Consider the following 19,156-nt stretch of genomic DNA (forward strand, 5'->3'; position numbering starts at 1 on the left):
ATCAAATAAGGCTTCAGCGAGAGGCAAAATGTCTACAAAAGAATGTGGAAGGAAACTGAAACTGATGCCTTACATCGCTATTTCATATGCAAGGGCAACAGTACAGGCTTCTTCGTTCCAATTTCCATATGTGTGTCTTATGTTCCTGAAGTACCAGTTCACTGCGATGAAAGTCTTTATCCAAAAAAGGGCGCGTAACTTCACCAGTAGTATCTCTACTTGTTCATCTAGATCCCTGCTTCTTTTGACTGACTACAAAGCAGTAGAAAGAACTTCTGAAATGAAGAAAACGATTTTGCAATATTCGACACGGCTTGCTCAATGAGAAGAACGGTTTGTGAACGTGGCAGTAGATAACCTCTTTATCAGTCTTTAATCCAATGTGTTCACATTTTGAGCGATAACTCCAGCTCCATTGTAATCCTTAATATGCTCATAAATTTTAAAAACTTTTCATAGACTTGACCAACAGCTGTGCCTTGGCGAATTATTGAGGAGGCTTGTGAGCAACTGAATATATCAGTTGCTTCATTCAGAACAACTGACGCAAAATTTGTTTCACTTTTCACCTTTATTATTTTATTCATGAGTGTGTCTGAAACAAAGGTAGTCAAATAGTTATGTATTAGATCTGACACTTCTCTAAACACAAAAAAATGTTCTAAATAAAATTTCAGCTTTTCGTCATATTCAGTGAGAAGATATACTAGTTTAATGGTATAAAGTTTGGCATGGGACAAAGGATTTCTATTTACGATGCATTATGCAGATGCCGATTTACCCAGAAGTATAATGCTCTTCTCTTAGAAACTGGAGTAGCAAAGTTGTGTAGCAGAATCCATTCACGCTGGCCCTGCCCTGCTTGTATTTTCATGGTTTCACTGCTAAGCGGTACGGTACACAACGAGCTCGGTTACTTACCTTCTGCCAACAGCGGCATACCTGTGCGCTGGTTGTTATAACCTGTTAACCCATTTATAGTTTTGAGAGTGCATGAAACTATGTACCACGGGTGCTATTTATTAGTCACTTGATGTAACCACGGGTACGTTTCCCATAGCACCATACAGTAAAATACAAATTTTATTTCTTATAACCTCACATGAAGGTCCGCAGTTGCCTCACTGCAGGACCTGCCAGGCATGGCAGGCAGCCACCAAGGCTTTCCACAACTCCAGCGACTGCTTCTACAACCACTTCAGAGTACATCAGTCTTTGCTGAATCAGAATGCACAGTGAGCGCGAAATTAAGTATTTTGCTGAGAATCATAAAAACTGGCAGTGCTAACACAAAAATATGGCATGAAATCGCATTTTCCAACCCATGTAAGGAATAGTATTAACTTTAATGTCTCCATTAGTTTTGCCGTTGTTTTCAGTTCATGACAGGTAAGCGGAGCATACCTTGCATCCATTAAATACACACCACTGCATCAAGGAAGAAATACAATTAGAAATTAACGCATACCCAGATCTCAGGAAAGCCCTTTGAAACTACAGTAATTCTGGTGTTACTTACTTCGTTAGGTTGTTACTAAATTATCCACCACTGATGATGGTCTCTTTCAACATGGTGAATTCATACACCATTGCAAGCATGGGATCGTTCCATCCAAATCAGTTTCCCATGCATATCACTGCCAGTGGTGCTTGACACATACAGACGACTTAACAGAGAACTGTAGAATCCCTCCCAGTAGTTCCCACAAGCAATGCCCAAACGCAAATCTCAACTCTCAACCAACCTGGAAAACATGTAATCAGCACCACCCTTCCTTGTCAAGCAAATGCAAATCAAAATCCCTCACAACAAAACTAGGACACGCTGCACTTATCTGAGCACTTGAAATTCCTCTGCACCCAAACAGTTCCCTCCATCCTGCCATTAGTTCTACAGCTGAAGATATCACATGCTTTAGACCAATAGTCCTCTATTACATACATCCCTTCCAACATCTCTATATCCTGTCCCAAATAACCCTTGCTGCCCACTCCATTTTTCATTTAAATGTAAAAATTATCTGTTCCCAGAACGAATCTAATTTTATTTTCAGCTGACTCGACTCTAGTCTAAATAGTACCTTCCTCCATACATTTCCTTGAGTTTCATAATAAACTTATTCACTCCCACCCCTTCTAATTATTGATAACACTAGCATCATGATATTATCAACTTAAAATCAACACAGTAACGTCGTCATCTAAATATGAATCATTCTTATCTGTGTGTAAATTTATATCGCTGACAAGCAGTAATGTCGCTGGTGGCAGCCTACCCACAATCTGGGGAATGAAACTGACAATATAGGAAAGAGTCCAGCATGGCAACATCTGCCATCGTAGATGTTGATGATCACTCAGTCAACCAATGTATTTAGGTACTTGAAGATAGTACGGAAAGCAAACCAAATGCCAACAGGCGCAGATGGGATGGAATTATTTTAAAAATATTTATTATTCTACACAAACAACGATTAGCAGTTTCTCACAGCCTCCTGGAAAATTTACCCAAAACATCTGAAGCAGTCGTGCCATGTGCAAAGCACATTATTTGGATATAGTTCTATTCATATTTTGCTGTTGTCGACGTGACTACATTCAATACAGAGGAAGCATTAATAATAACGCCTTCAGTCACAATTTTTTCCTGTTTTATTGAATCACACGATGCATTTTGCACCCTGTGGGCCCCTCATCAGGTGCAAATTGTTTCAACACATTATTTACCTCCGTTCTTGAGTGAAATGACACGAAATGTATGTTCCTGGTTAGAGAAGGTTTGGTGTTAAGTTCCGAAACTTGCGGTTCAGATAACGGAAAATACAATGAGGAACAGCGAAAATCCTTCCGAGAAATTCAGTAAGAACATTTTTAACGTTTGAATGTCAGAAGACGTTGATTTATCCAATCTGTAATTGTGCGTAACATCGCTCAAAGCGCCCATTTATTTGTTCATTTCAAAACACTTCACTGATGCAATTTAATATGAGATGACCAAAGATGTAGTTTGGTATGTAGAGTTAGATAACAGATTTTTAAATAAATTGACATACATAAGGAAATGAATTTAAAATAAGTCTTTAAAATTACTAAACCAACAATAGCTAGCGAAATCTGTCTTGTAATTTTATATGAATTCAGACGTTGTGAATTAATGGAAGTACATTTACAGTAGTTCCAATAGATCTGAGTCCTTCTCATTGACTTCATTGTTTAGTACTACTAAATTGTTTTCTAACCTGTCGATAATGTGTTTAGTTCACAGAAAATGACTAATTTTTCAATGTGGTTAAATCCGAACACCATCATCTGTGTTTCGAAACACGTCTTCCTTAATAACAGAACAGAAGAACTGGGGACTGATGCTTTATATACTCCACTGTTGTTGAATGTCTGGGAAAATCTTTTTATGTTGTAGACTAGTAAGTGTCACAACTTGTTATTAGAGGAGATTGCATTGTTTTATATTTTTTTCTCAAATAGATTGGCCTTCTTTTGTGGAATGGGATACTATCAAATATTTTCTCTTATTTTTTAGTGTAGCAGTTTTGAAAGGCGTAGGTTAAAGTGCATCTCACGTAATTGTGTGGATTTGATTTATCATGTTCAGCAGAGTATCTTTTCTCTGCCTGCTTTTGCTCACATTTTCTTTACCAATGAGGACGGTCGCGCTAGGAACCTAAAGTGTGTGCGTTTATTCTCATTTTCATTACAACCTTTACTCAGCTCAACATGTACGTACAGCCACCTGTCCTCAATATCGGTGATCGTTCGTTTTGAATGATGGTGGGTGTAATTACAAACGCCTGCAACTGGGCAAATTCAGGGGAAATTTTTGGTTTATCTTGGCAGTAGCAGTTGAACGTAATCTTCGGAGCCATCCCTGGTGACAACAGTCTGTTGCGACACTCTGTCACCACACTCAGTTGCGCATCCCTAGACGTTCGGTCCTGCAACTAATCCTTTTGAATTCAAGGTCAGGGCTGCCATCCTCATATTTCCTGACGTTAAACAGATTGGAAAATTTTAGGCTGAAGGAACCAGACACTTTAACTCCTGCCTTCTGATAGCAGGAAACCACTGGTAATTTGTCTCATTGATTGGTCAGTATGTCCTCACCAAGTTTGTTTTTCTCTCTGTACGCGGAGGCAGACAGTCTGATTTTTGAACAGCAAACAATTGATGGTCCGTGGTCAGGTAAATATGACATGCTGCTTCCATGCTCACGCGAGCAATGGTTTTTGGAAGAAAGTTAGTTAAATTTTGAGTTAGGATTCTCCATAACGATTAAGCTCAATCGTTAGGGGCAGTGTGGAATTCTCAGGAGTGATGGTTTTAGTATCGTTTTATGCAAATTCAGATGGAACTGGACTTGATCCTCAATCGGTCACAATTCACTTCATGCATCGTGTGCCCAGTTAAATTTCGTGATTCTTTTTGCTGTTGGTAATGAGCCAGCTTTGATGATTCAGTTATTAATGAAAGGTCGTGAACTTTGCTCTTGATTATTCTATGAGCTTGAATTTTGTGTGTGAGCACTTGCGCGTCCGTGTTGCTTTTCCTTAGGCTTCAAAACCTTGCTGATTAGTTATTGTCAGAACATTATTATCGTTTGCTCTTATGGAACTATTAGGGTTAGTACTATTACGTGTGTTCCACCTAATGCAGTTTAAGGAATCTCCAAACTCGTGTAACCTGTGAGAGAAAATTATTTGAAATATTCAGTAAAGTGTGAACTCTGATCTGTTGTTCTGGTGTTCAGTAATTAAATTAACATTACGCAGCTATCTCCTTATAGTAGAGAGTAGGACCAATACGCAGTTAATATACGTAGAACTTCAGGCTATTTGACTCACAGTGCCCGAAGATAATATTAAGCACGGTATTTGTGCAACGGATAGCTGTCAGCAACAAAAAGTCTTTGGCATAAGGCGAAAGGCAGTCCCACCACAAAACAGTGTGGTTTATTTTAATTTGTTGTCTTTTTGTGTATTTTAGTTTCTAAATTATTAATTGTTTTGGCTGTGTGCTCATTGTTTATGGGAGTACTTTATATTGTGTCTAGTACTGTCTTAAGACTGCTTTCTTCTAAGTTATGTGAGTGTGCTCTGTGTGCATGGGTCTAAGTGATACAAGTTTGTGCGTGGTGGGATTGCATGGTGAATTTTCTATCGTTATGTCTTTGTAGGTGAGTTTTATGTGTATGTGAAACTTGTGTTTTTGCTGGAAGTTGGTGATTTTAGGACCTAGCAAATTTGTGCTTTTGTATTTCTCATGTTATACTGTGAATTTTACATTTTTGTGGAAAGAATTCCATAATGAAAGTTCTTAAATTTCATCGTATGTGCCATCATATAGCAGCAATCTGTCATCAAAGTACCTGCAGTATTTTTACTTTTGATCCTATTGTTATTTTCCCAATGACTGAGAAATATGTCCGCAGAAAACTTGGTATAAAACTGCCCATGGGAAGACCCTCTTCCTGCTTGTAAACTTTCCAATTGAAGGAGAATTAGTTATGAGGGAATGTTAGTTACAATGTGTCAATGACTTCTGATGTTTCTGAAACTGATAATTTTTTATTTTACCAAGTTTTTAAACATTATCTATAGTTCAAATATTTTGCGTTGTCGACAACCGCCGATATTTCGACAGGAGCAGACGCTCCCATTTTCAAGGCATAACTGCAGAAAGTAAGCGCTGTCAAGGGAATTTAAAACCTCGGTTTTCAGAGATACATTCCGGAATGATAACATTCACGCACAATGTAAATACTAGCGCCAACACAAACCAAAGATGACCGACGTCAGAATTTATCGATACAACAGACGAGGTGGTATTATCTCACTCCCCCTGTTTCTTGACAAGGGGGAAAACTGGATTCCATGCAGAAGTTAAACAAAAGCCACCATATTTATTTATATGGTTAATTACTAATTTAATTTCAACAGCGTCCTTCGTAGCACTATCCCAATACCTGGACGTGCATGCCAGAATCTCCGTGGTGTTATATATCTGGGATGCCCGGTGCCAAGACAATGTTCAGCAACGGCGGATTTGCTCGGCTGTAGTAAGAGTGAATGACGCTTATGCCAGTGCACCAGTTCTCTACCGTCCTGATAGTCTGACATGCCACAACTGCAAGGAATACGGAAGACACCCGGATTACGCAAATCAAGTTTATCCTTCACGGAACCTGAAAGGAACCTGGTCTTAGAAGGTCGTCGAAAAACACACTTCACATCATATTTCCGCAAAATATGACCAGTCCTGTTCTAAATGCGTCCCTGCGTAAGACAAAAAGGTCGTAGACTTTGGTGGCACTCACCCAGTGTACAGTTGGTCGATAGCGCAACGCACGCCTGATCTGCCTTTCACTAATCCTGACGAAAGAGGACTCTGAGATGCATTAACTCAGTTGACAAACTCTCAGGGTCGAGATGACATGGGCCCTGTGAGCCAAGGTACGAAGTACCTCTTTACGTTGAGCCAGTTGGTAACAACTATTAGCCTGCATATACAAGTTAGTGTGAGTAGTTTTCCTACACACGGCTTGTCTCAACGTACCATCAACCTCATTCCTGACCAACACATCAAGGAAGTGAAGAAAACCTCCTTTGCCACCTACATCGTGCAAAAAAATATCCCAGTGGATTGAATTCAGATGTTCTAAAAAGTCGTTCAAATTCTCACTGTCTTGGTTTGCGTAAGCCGGGTGTCTATCGAATCCTTTGCAACTATGGCATATCATACACTGGTCAGATTATTAGGACTAGGGAGGACTGGGTGTACTAAGCATAAGTGTCACATACGCTTACAATAGCCGAGCAAATCTGCCACTGCAGAACACTGTCTTGGAGTATAAAAATACGGAGATTCTGGCATGCACTTCCAGCTATTGGGATAGTGTTAAGAAGGAAGCTGTTGAAATTAAATTAACAAGTAACCTTACAAATAAAGATGGTGTATTTTGTTTAAATTCCGCGTGGAATGCAGATTTCTCCCTTGTCAAAAAACAGAGGCCCTCAGATAACATCCACCCGTTGATTTTTAATTTCAGTATCGATAACTTCTGACGTCGATCGTCTTTGGTTTGTAAAGGTGCTAGCGTTATAGTATGTGTGAATGTTATCTTTCCAGAGAGTCTCTAAAAACAGAGGTTTTAAATTCTCTTACACAGAGCTTACTTACTCAGGTTATGCCTTGAAAATGGAAGGGTGTGCTAGTGTCTAAATATCGGCGGTTGTTGACTACGTCACCCGGCTCCATTCCAGTAAGTTATGTGAACATTACGCCAGGAGAAACCCAGGTCTCGCATTATCTCTAGTGTTTCCTTTGTTGGTACATTCATAAATAGATGAATTACGTCGAAATACGCAAACTTGGCACCTACAGGAATTTCTATACCTTTAATTTAAGTTTATAAGCATGACTCTTTTCGAATATGTATACAATGTGTGGAGAGGTCTCAGCAACTGTCCAGTCCAGTACCCTTACAAAGAAAGGGAGTTGAATAAAACTATAATCACATTTGAATCAAAGTTTCGAATTGCTTATGTAATCGTGAGTTCAAAGGTGACCCAGTTAATTAAAAAAAATCAACGAAATTAGCCTTTAATTCATAAAATACACAACATGGCGAAAAGCAGCAGATGTTCCGGCGCCGTTCCTTTCTAAAACAAGCCACAGCAACACCGGTGTGTGGAATGACTAACCTCGCCCGCGTTTGGAGAAATTGTGCCGACACAGGGTTACCAACCTGAGCGCTGGGGAGCCGAGCGGTCCCCTCGGGCGAAAGCAGTAGGAATGATTTGCATTGTAATCCCCATTCAACTAGGTTACAGAGACCTTTTTCTGTCCGAGGAGGCAGTCTACCGTGCTGCGTGTGAGGTCACGAAACTGCTGAGAAACGCTGTCTCAGCCACATTTCATTGCAGTTCGTAGTCAGTTCCACTTTATGATTAGGAGTAGTATGGTGGCTGCCATTATTTCGCGAAAAATTTGTTGGAGATAGCCATGTGTAGATTGATTTAGCTGTACCTAAGACCTTTTTCTGTCCGAGGAGGCAGCCTACAATGCTGCGCATGAGGTCACAAAACTGCTGAGAAACGCCGTCTCAGCCCCATTTCATTGCAGTTCGTAGTCAGCTCCACTTTATGGTTAGGAGTAGTGTGGTAGCTGCCATTATTTCGCGAAAAATTTGTTGGAAAGATTCAGTTAGGTATAGTTAAGACCTTTTTCTGGCCAAGGAGGCAGCCTACCGTGCTGCGTGTGAGGTCACAAAATTGCTGAGAAACGCCGTCTCAGCCCCATTTCATTGCAGTTCGTAGTCAGCTCCACTTTATGGTTGGGAGTAGTGTGGTAGCTGCCATTATTTCGGGAAAAATTTGTTGGAAGTAACCATGTGCAGATTTAGTTGCCTGTAGCTAAGACCTTTTTCTGTCCGAGGAGGCAGCCTACCGTGCACCGTGTGAGGTCACAAAATTGCTGAGAAACGCCGTCTCAGCCCCATTTCATTGCAGTTCGTAGTCAGCTCCACTTTCTGATTAGGAGTAGTGACGTAGCTGCCATTACTTCGGGAAAAATTTGTTGGAAGTAACCATGTGTAGATTCAGTTAGCTGTAGTTAAGACCTTTTTCTGTCCGAGGAGGCAGCCTACAGTTCTGCGTGTGAGGTCACAAATCTGCTGAGAAACTCCGTCTCACCCCATTTCATTGCAGTTCGTAGTCAGCTCCACTTTATGATTAGGAGTAGTGTGGTAGCTGCCATTATTTCGGGAAAAATTTGTTGGAAGTAACGATGTGCAGATTCAGTTAGTTGTAGTTAAGACATTTCGCAGCAGAACGCTCATAGCAACTTTGTCTTTGTCCATGGTTACGATGCAGATACATGATTTATACCATGAACAATCAGCTTTACGATTCCATCAGTATTAGTGCAATAGGCTTAGTTATGCAGCTCCAGTCTGTACGCTCGTATTACGTGACTCGTCACTGCTAACTGCTTTCGTTTCTCATTAGATTCTGTACGTGTATGTGCGTTTAACGTGACCTACAGGAAGGCAGCAGATCGCTATATAGCCCAGAATTGTGGGCTTGCTGAATCTTATTTTTTATGAAACTGCCTCATATTTATCTGTTTTTAACGAGAACATAACCACTATAATTACAGTTGTCCATCTGTTACTGCTCTGTAATTTCCTCCTGTTCCCGTCATTAATCAAGTCCATTATATTAGTCAAAGAATACCCTGCAGTAGCAAATGTAGTTTAATGTCCCCACAGTCAACATAACAGAAGACGAGCAGGAGAGATCGCTTTTATCTGCTGGCAGGAAAAATGTTAACGGGCAGATCCACTCATTTACATCCCATCAAGTCTCTATAGATTTAGCAACCTGTTCTAAAAGTTGCTAAATCATTGTGTCCCTACTGAGTATGACTTATCAAAACCGTAGAACAGCTTAAGAACTTCGCTTAGTAATTGAATTTTTTTTTAAACTTGTATTTTTATAATTATCAATGAATGTTATGGGAGCATCAAGAATATGGATTTTTCGTCTGGTTTTCATTCTTGGGTTGGTCGGTTTCATTATAATACACATATTTATTTGTTGTTCTGTGAAGAGGAAAATGTATTTATTAACAATCTTTCTGATTTTGTTACAGAAGTTTGCTGTTGGATCTTGTTTAAGCTCAGTTATATTGTTTTCAGAAGAGAAAGTCAGTATCTTAGTGATGTACTAAACTTTTTCCATAATTGTTACACAGTTTCTTTTGTCAGCTTTCACAATAATGGCACTGTTTTTATTAAGTTTCATATTTCTGCTGTTCATAAGTTTCTCTCTTAATAAACTGCTTTGACCTTTCTTTATAGTTACTTGTCTCCTTCAGAATGATTCCATTTATGTTGTACAATAATCTGGTGCTATTTAGCTCAACTATTCAGCTGCTTACATAGTGCCTATGCTGAGGCATTTTAGGTTACTACTGTTTAATCTGTATTATACATTGTGTTTCACCTCCTTCCTGGGTTGTTCTTTTACAATAAACATGGTGTCAGTTTGCTGGATGAGTCTTTCATAAGACTATAGTTTATTGGATGGATGATTATCTTGTTGCTTACGACATTTTAGTTGTATGGCTTCTAACATCATATGCTATCTATGTACGATTTCACTTTGCATTTTGTTTACAATACCTTCAACATATTCTTCAGAAGATTTCAGTTCTAATGGGTGTAGTATATTAGTTAATTCTTACTACATGTAATAATAGCATTTAATAATTTCTTATTTTTTCTGATACTGAGAATTTATTTCTAACTTCATCCACAGTACCTCAAATATCTTTTTGGCAGTTTGAGCTGATGCAGATTACTTTCGATGTTCACTTTCATGTAGGCTTAAAATCATACAATAGGCATTGTTTGTTGAATTTGACACTAATAATGATTTTTTCATAGTGTTTGTACGAGTACACTGCTTTCAGTGCCTATCAGGGCAAAAACTGTTTGATTTTATACATGTTTTGCAGTTGTGAATGCGACCATTCATTTAAGGATGCATGAATAATAACGCCTACAGTTAGAAATTTTTCGTGTTTCATTGAATTACTCGATGATTTCGGACTGTGTGGGTCCATCATCAGATATAGTGCCCAATTCACAAACGTCATGTTCCAAAAAGACCCATTATTAACTGTAAAAAATAATCTTGCCTTTAAAACTTCTCAGATATTGGAATAAATTCTGAAATGGTACTACACTTTTGATAAGTCATAAGGCCTACTCAATAAAGAACAACAATGATTTAGCAACTAAAATTAAAAATACTGAAATTCCTACAGATATTAAGTATGTTTCTTTCAGGCGATACATTTGATTTTTTCACTGGAATTAATCTATATACCTTTAATAAACATTCTTTCCAACAGACAGCGGGTATGATGCTGACAGAAATTGCTCCTAAGAGGAAAAGTGTAAAACTGTCACAGGAGCATACTACTGAAATCACCTGAGGAGTTACAGGAGGCTGTCAAGACAAAGAGTTATAGCAACCTGTCCAAGGGATGTTCTCGCTCTATGACAATGCCTCAGCTTGTTCTTCACAGGGCAGTCACATATGGTGTTACTTTGGCCTATCAAATTTTACCTCAGCCCCCATATTCTCCTGACATGCCACTCAGTGACGCCTTTCTCTTTTGTTGGATGAATATGCCAATTTAGGGCAGGCACTTTGAGTTTAACGATGACGTAATTTTTGAGGCGGAATATTTCCTAAATAACCAAATGCAGGATCCTACAACCAAGGTGTCCGCCTAGTGGTCTGTCATTGGGGAACTTCTGTGACATTAAAGGGTGGATATGTAGAGGAAGAAAAGCAGCAACACTAATCTTCATACTTGCACCTTGAATTTTTCGAGGTGATAATTAAAACGATATGATGCCCCCCCCCCCCCCCCCCTATTACATACTGTTCCTTGACTACTCTTTGACTTTTCATTCGATCAGCACATCTGGGGATGGCACAGGGGATGTCTACTTGTCCATCAGTTAGCAGCCAAGTCAGAGTCTGACACATGTTCGCATCTGCAGGAAAGAATGGTTAAATATACAACATAATAACACTTCACAATCTTTGAGATGAGATAGGATACTTTACCATTTAGCTTCCAGCCCTGTTATGAGAAAGAGTTGATAGGCAGGGTTGGCAGCAACATAAGCTGAGGACTAGAAATGACTGAGAGCTGTAGAGGTGTACACGTTTCTTATCAGAATACACAATTTATTCACAATAGAATCATAAAATATAAAAACAATTTGCAACAACTGGTACAGTCTGATATAAATACAGAACCTTTAAAGAAGTTTTTGAAAACACGCAAGAATAGCCAATTTAAAGTCATGACCTGGAAGAGCATTAAAGGCTTACCCAATAATGCAGAACAACAAGAGCCAATCCCTGAATAATTAAAATCCAGAATGAAACAACAAGTTCTAGAGAATAGAAGTACAACATTAATAATACTAAAAACAACAGAAGTATTTTAAACCATGACAAGCAAAAGACATACAATTCGCGATGACTAAACAGAATTTTGTACTAACTGATCAATGCTAATTTTACCAGAACAGTAAATTAAATTATGCTGGAATGTAGTGATCAAATGTACAGGATGGTTTGTTGGGCTCACAAACCCCAAAAAATGAAACAATGAAATCAACATAACCATTACTACTAATTTGCCCTGAAGACAATTCTGTCTTTGGGATATAGATGCATCATCAAATCACGTATACAAAATTTGCTTCATCTAATACTGCTGCAATAGACTGTATAATATTCGTGTCTGTTCTATATTCTGTAGACCGAGTGAGGTGGCGGAGTGGTTAGCCCACTGGACATGCACTCGGGAGGATGATGGGTAAAATCCCACCCAACCATTCTCATTTTGATGTTTCATTGTTTACCTAAATCGCTCCAGGCAAATGCCGGGATGGATACTCTGAAAAAGGCACGGCCGACTTCCTGCACTATGCTACTGCAATCCGAGCCTGAACAGTGTCGATAGGGGGCTTAACTCTAACCTTCTTTCCTTCCTTCTATGAGGGTGTGTTGGAAAAATCTTATATAAAAAATCTTAAAGCTTTCTAAGCAAAAGAAGCTTTATTAAAATTCTACATATTTATTCTTCATGCCTACATATTTATTTCTCAACATAGACATGACTGCGACGAACACATGTTTACCAGTGAAAGCCAGCTTGTTGATACCATCACTGTAGAATGTCTGATTACGTTGCCGGAGCCATAATCTCACCTCTGCTTGCACCGTTTCATCACTATCAAAATGACGTCCTCGAAGACGTTCTTTAAGTTTTGGAAAGGGATGAATATCGGATGGAACCAAGCTGAGAGTATATGGAGGATTATCGATTATAATGTAGCCAAGACGTCGGATTGTTGCATACGTCGTAGTTCGCGTGTGTGGTCTGTCATTGTCATGCTGAAGGAGAGAGTGCTCCATGTGTGGACAAAGTTTTCTGCTGTTAGAAACTCTATTACAGCACTCTGTTTCTCACGCACCGACATACATATATTAAACACTGCCATAAAACTGCCACTTGTTTCCTCAGGCTCACGCTCCAAAAGTGTCGGATTCCTCTGCTGCCATACTTACTGCCAGGCAGCAAGGCAACACTGACTGACCCATTATCCTTGTATACTGGGCAGACCACTTGCGTTGCCAGCCCAACAACCGCGACTCGTCTTCTCAGGTGCACAGTCCAAGACCAGGCAGAGGCACCGCTCGCTGACAAAACTCCAGAAACCATCCACCTCGGGGCGAAGACAACACCAAATGGTGCGACCTCCATGCATCCCAAGCCGTGTAGTCTGTCAGCCGCCGACCACTGCACCAGCGCTGACCTCAAGTTGTGTCCCTACGATGTCACTCACCAGACTTAGCGATGTCTCAATCTGCTCTGTCGTCTATTTGCGGCGGCACTGCGGTCGGCTGCAACGCTGCCTTTAGTGCTCTGCCTCAGCAGGAAGACATCACCAACCCTGGAGCCAATTGTCGAGTGGGATGAATGTTTAACTGTGCCGTGTGATGCTAAATCACGACACAGTCCTGTACCTCGTGGCAAACATATGGCGATTCTCCGCGGTATTGTCAGTCACGGTGACGAGCCTGCAACAACTCTTTGGTCATTTGCATATTCCTATGGATGTATCGTGTGATAGATCCAGTTGACTACGGATACCTCCGTTTCCATGAGTGCGTATTCTTTGTTGCGGTATTGCGGCGCGGCACGTTTCCTTTTTACCGCCCTGCCAATGTCCAGCAATGTTCATTTGTCTAGCTAAAAGCTGTAGTAGAAAATACTAGACTACTACTGTCTATTGCAGGTCCCAACATACATAGAATTGTCCGGTAAATGGGATGTGGCTAGTACTGAAATAAAAGTTTTAACTTGGCAATGTAAATTTTCAGGTGTATTTTTACGATAAAGATCACAGTTAATACTGCCAAGTCCGTACTAAGTGACTACACAATGTAAATTTCCCACGCACACCACAATCACACACGTAGCCAGTTTATGGTATTTAAACCCGTTACCGAAGTTAGTAGAGTTCACTCGATCGTTTAGTTATGAAAATGCTCGCTCAAATGTTGTGCACTCTGCTCTACACGTAATACCTGTTCCAGTCTTAAATCGCACAACACGCCACGCTGTTTTAACTAACAGTCAAAAGCAATAATTTTGATATTCCGTCCGAAATTCCACACGACTTCCACTATACCGTTCACTTAAATACACTTTGTACTACTTCGCGAACTCGTAATTAGCATTTTTCCGCGATTTTACAGTACTTTCGTCAGACCTGCTTTCAATGAGATGTTACTAATTCGAACCCTCGGCCTCGACTTCTCCAGATCACACCAAAGGCCTTGCTCCCAGCATAGATTGGCGCGAGCCTGCATTTTTCTGATTGGCTGACATCACAAGCAGCAAATCTGGTTGCAGTATTATCCCGCGCTAACCCGCGATTTACTTCAATGACCAATCATAGTAAAACATTTCTTTCTATGGCAACTGCTAAATAAATAAATTTAGAAAAGTATCAAATATAAAATTACTCTTTAATTATAGTAAATCCCCTGTACAGTTTAACTGGTACTTCGTGAATAAACAAAACAATTTTCATTTACTTCTGTTCTTCTTCACTCATACAACACTCACACTGCTAATTACTACACATATAAAACAATTATAATTATGCAAATACATTAAATATTAGTCAAACATAACTTTACAACATTGTTTTAACTACGACTGCTAGCACTGTCCGTCAACTGCTGACCTCTGCCGCCTACTAGTACAACTACGTGCAGCTCTGTAACTCAGGTCCATGTCACCTGGTGACATCTGTCGATGACTCATGTCTATAACGATATTGTCCTAACAGGTGACAGGAGCGACGCGAAGGCGCTACGCCTCAGTATGTTCGTTCAATATGGAAACGCACATTCATTAAAAGATCTATGGTCTTTCCAAATGTAAGACTTTTGTCTTTAGTGATATTAGCTATTTAAGAATCTGTGATAAGAAAGAATTAACATGAGAGCTTTACACTCTATAGGATCATTTCTCTGAGGAGGGGGAAAATAAAGATGCAGATACAAAGAAAAAACATATAAGAAAACGATGTAATTGTTTCCATCTCATGAAACAATAAGAGTTAACAAAAATAATTAAACAGCTGTCAGTTAAACAAGGTTGGCAGAGTAGATCTGGAAAGCTGAGCCGCGCTGACAGATGTACATGCATGTTTAGCGATATGTATGAAACTCTAATTTAATAACTGAAGGTAGAATTGTCAACGAGACTTGAGTAAAATCATATTGTCTGAAACCCAATGGCAACTAATTTGTAGGGCGTACCTGCACTTGTCTGAAATCATCCAATTAACTGAAACGTATTCTTATGGCAGCAGTAATCATAGCTGATAAACAGGAATATCTCTTTGGAGTTTGCTTTTATTTATTTTATTGACACGTCAAGTTACGTAGGAAAAAATTGAGGAGCAAATCTCCAAGGTCATGGAAAGTGTCAGTACATGAAATTATACCATAAAAGCAATAAAACATGAAAATAAAACGTTTATGAACCCAAAAAAAAGTCAATTCATAAGTTTAAATAAACTCAATCAACAATATAACATAAGAATCACCTTAAATTTTTCAAGGAACTCCTCAACAGAATAGAAGGAGTGACCCATGAGGAAACCCTCCAGTTTCAATTTGAAAGCCCGTGGATTACTGCTAAGATTTTTGAAATTCGAATGGTAGCTTATTGTGGCGAATATTAACTGAGTGATAGCCGCTTATTCTTGAGAATAAGCTGGTATTGTTAACAGGAAACGACAGTAAAGAATACATGTATTGAGAAGCCAATGCCAAAATACCCAGACTAGTGAACAGGGGTCGACAAGAGGTTCGCGAACTTAACGAATTATTGCCCGAACCGCCCGTTTCTCAGCCAAAAATATCCCTCTAGAATGGGAAGAGCTACCCCAAAATATAATACCATACGACATAAACGAATGAAACTAAGCAAAGTACTAATTTTCGTGTCAAACGATCACTTACTTCAAATACCGTTCGAATAGTAAAAATGCCAGCATTAAGTCTTTGAACAAGATCCCGAACGTGGGATTTCCAAGGCAGTTTACTATCCATCTGAACACCTAGAAATTTTAACTGTTCAGTTTTACTAATCATATGCCCATTCTGTGAAATTAAAACGTCAGGTTTTGTTGAATTGTGTGTTACAAACTGTAAAAACTGAGTTTTTCTGTGATTTAGCGTTAGTTTATTTTCTACAAACCATGAACTTATGTCATGAACTGCACTATTTGAAACCGAACCAGTGTTGCACACAACACCCTTTACTACCAAGTTAGTGTCATCAGCAAACAGAAATATTTTAGAGTTACCCATAACACTAGAGGACATATTATTTATGTAAATAAGGAACAGGAATGGCCCCAACACTGATCCCTGTGGCACCCCTCTTTTGACGGTACCCCACTCAGACCCCACATCACAGCCATTCTCAACACTGTGGATAACGACCTTTTGCTGTCTGTTGTTAAAGTAAGAGGTGAACCAATTGTGAGCTACTCCCCATATTCCGTAATGGTCCAGCTTTTGGATCAATATTTTGTGATCAACACAATCAAACGCCTTAGTTAAATAAAAAAAATATAACTAGCGTTCGAAACCTTTTGTTTAACCATCCAGTACCTTACAGAGAAACGAAAATATAGCGTTTTCAATTGCTACACCATTTTTAAAGTAGAATTGTGCATTTCATAGCAAATTCCGTGACATGAAATGATCAATTATCCTTATATACACAGCATTTTCAGTAACTTTAGCAAAGACTGATAGCATAGAAAAGGTCGAAAATTGTCTACATTATCCCATTCTCCCTTTTTCATAAAGTGGCTTTACTACTGAGTACTTTAATCGTTCAGGAAACTGACCGTTCCTAAAGGACAAATTACAAATATGGTTAAGTACAGGGCTAACATGCAGCACAGTACTTTAATATATTTGTATAACAATAAACTCATCACTGTTTGTCTGACCATTCTGGGTTTTATATAAACACATCCATGATGTCTTGACGAAGAATAGACTACCAAGAGCCGGCCGGGGTGGCCGAACGGTTCTAGGCGCTACAGTCTGGAACCGCGCGACCGCTACGGTCGCAGGTTCGAATCCTGCCTCGGACATGGATTGTGTGATGTCCTTAGGTTTAAGTAGTTCTAAGTTCTAGGGGACTGATGACCTCAGAAGTTAAGTCCCATAGCGCTCAGAGCCATTTGAACCATTTGACTACCAAGACAGCAATAACCAAATGCAATGAACTCTGCAAACATCCTGTACGGCTGACTGGGTGCATTTTCTAGTAACGTCGTCTCTAAGCTTCCCTCACGCGTTTTACCATTCTCCAATTCTCCCTTGAAAACAAAAAATGCACCGCCATTCAAAATGCCGGATAGCACTGTCGTGTCAGTTGAAGCAGTACCATAGTCTCACAGTGAAATGAATTCATGAGAAAATTTTGGTAGTGTATATACATTATGGGTGGTCGTAATCATGTCGCAATTCTTTGATCACATAAATGATCTTGTTGAAAAATGTATTACTGGACGTTACAGTTTGAACTGAACCTGTGGTTACTGCTATCGCTTACACTGCAAATGTCTGTGAAAGGTGTTTCAATTTCATTTATCAACGGTGATGACTGTATTGTATAATAAGAGTTGAGAAAGAAGTAGTTAATATTGTATCATCTACGGCAGAGTAGGACCGATTTCATCTACTGAGATACATTTTCACCGATGATTACTGGCTGTAAAGGAAACAATATATTTAGATTCGTAATAGCAAAAAAAATTATGCAGACAAGTAAATGCATCAGAGAACACAGAATGATAATTTAGAATTAAACGTTTTATACACGCGGTGCTCTGCAGCAAGCAAGAAGCTTAGACACTTCTTTTAATCATAAAATATAAAGGTTTTCCTTAGAATTTAACGTCTCGTCTCTTGTAATAAGATCATTCGAGGTGAGGCACTAGCTTAGTATAGAAGGATGGAGGAAGGATCTGCTGTGACTTTATCGGGGTACCTACAACAGGATTCGGTTAAACTAATTTAGGGCAACTGCGGGAAACTCCGATCCTTGCTAATGTGAATCCAGTGCTGCCACATTCTGACAGTGAGTGAAAGCAGCCATATTAACCTGCCACGGTGGTTGGGACAATCTGACACGGCACATGTCCATGATGTCGTCAAAGATCGCACTATCCCCTCGAGTGGCAGTCTCACACAGAATGGGTGAACTACGACGTCTCTATGCATTTAATTATGACCATATCATTGGCGCTAGAAGCATGGGGCCCTGTTTCACGGACAAAGTGCAGCTGCGTAGGTTTTCATAGGTCGTAATGGTAAACGTATACCACGAGTACATTAATTCTGGCGAAATTGTGGACGTAATTGTCACAGTGTGTGGCTCATAACTAGTGGTGACTAAAGTAGTTACCGCCATCTCAGATTGCCACAGTTGACAGGGAATTAGTTCAGTCACCAATTCAACAACGTGTGATCAACCGTATCACCCAGTACCATCTCATCGTTCTTGGCGTACACACGCCACTGGTCCACAAACGGAACTTCGACAATCGTAAATCACAAAGCACACAGATTAGTGTGAGCTTTGGAACACCAACGCTGGACACCCGAAGAGCGGAAGAAGCATGCCCGGATTGGTACAGTTTAAGTTCAGCCCAGTGCGGAAAACGTAATGGAGACTGGAAAGGGCCTTCAGCACGTTTGCTATCACTATTTATTAGCTAGCGGTACAGCGATCTGCTAGCACAAGTACACCTTCCAGCACGCTACTGGAGATCTCTATGTTTTAAAAGTACCACTCTGGTTATTTGGACACTCCTTAGTCATGACGGTCCTTGGGGTGTTATCGGAAGGGATATTTGTCCAGTGAATCCTGATTGGGCCGACCTGCGTGCGTTGTGGATGCCTTTTAAATGATCATTAATAAGTGCCACTTCACGCCT

The sequence above is a fragment of the Schistocerca americana genome, chromosome X (assembly GCF_021461395.2).
Source record: "Schistocerca americana isolate TAMUIC-IGC-003095 chromosome X, iqSchAmer2.1, whole genome shotgun sequence".
Classification (NCBI taxonomy): domain Eukaryota; kingdom Metazoa; phylum Arthropoda; class Insecta; order Orthoptera; family Acrididae; genus Schistocerca; species Schistocerca americana.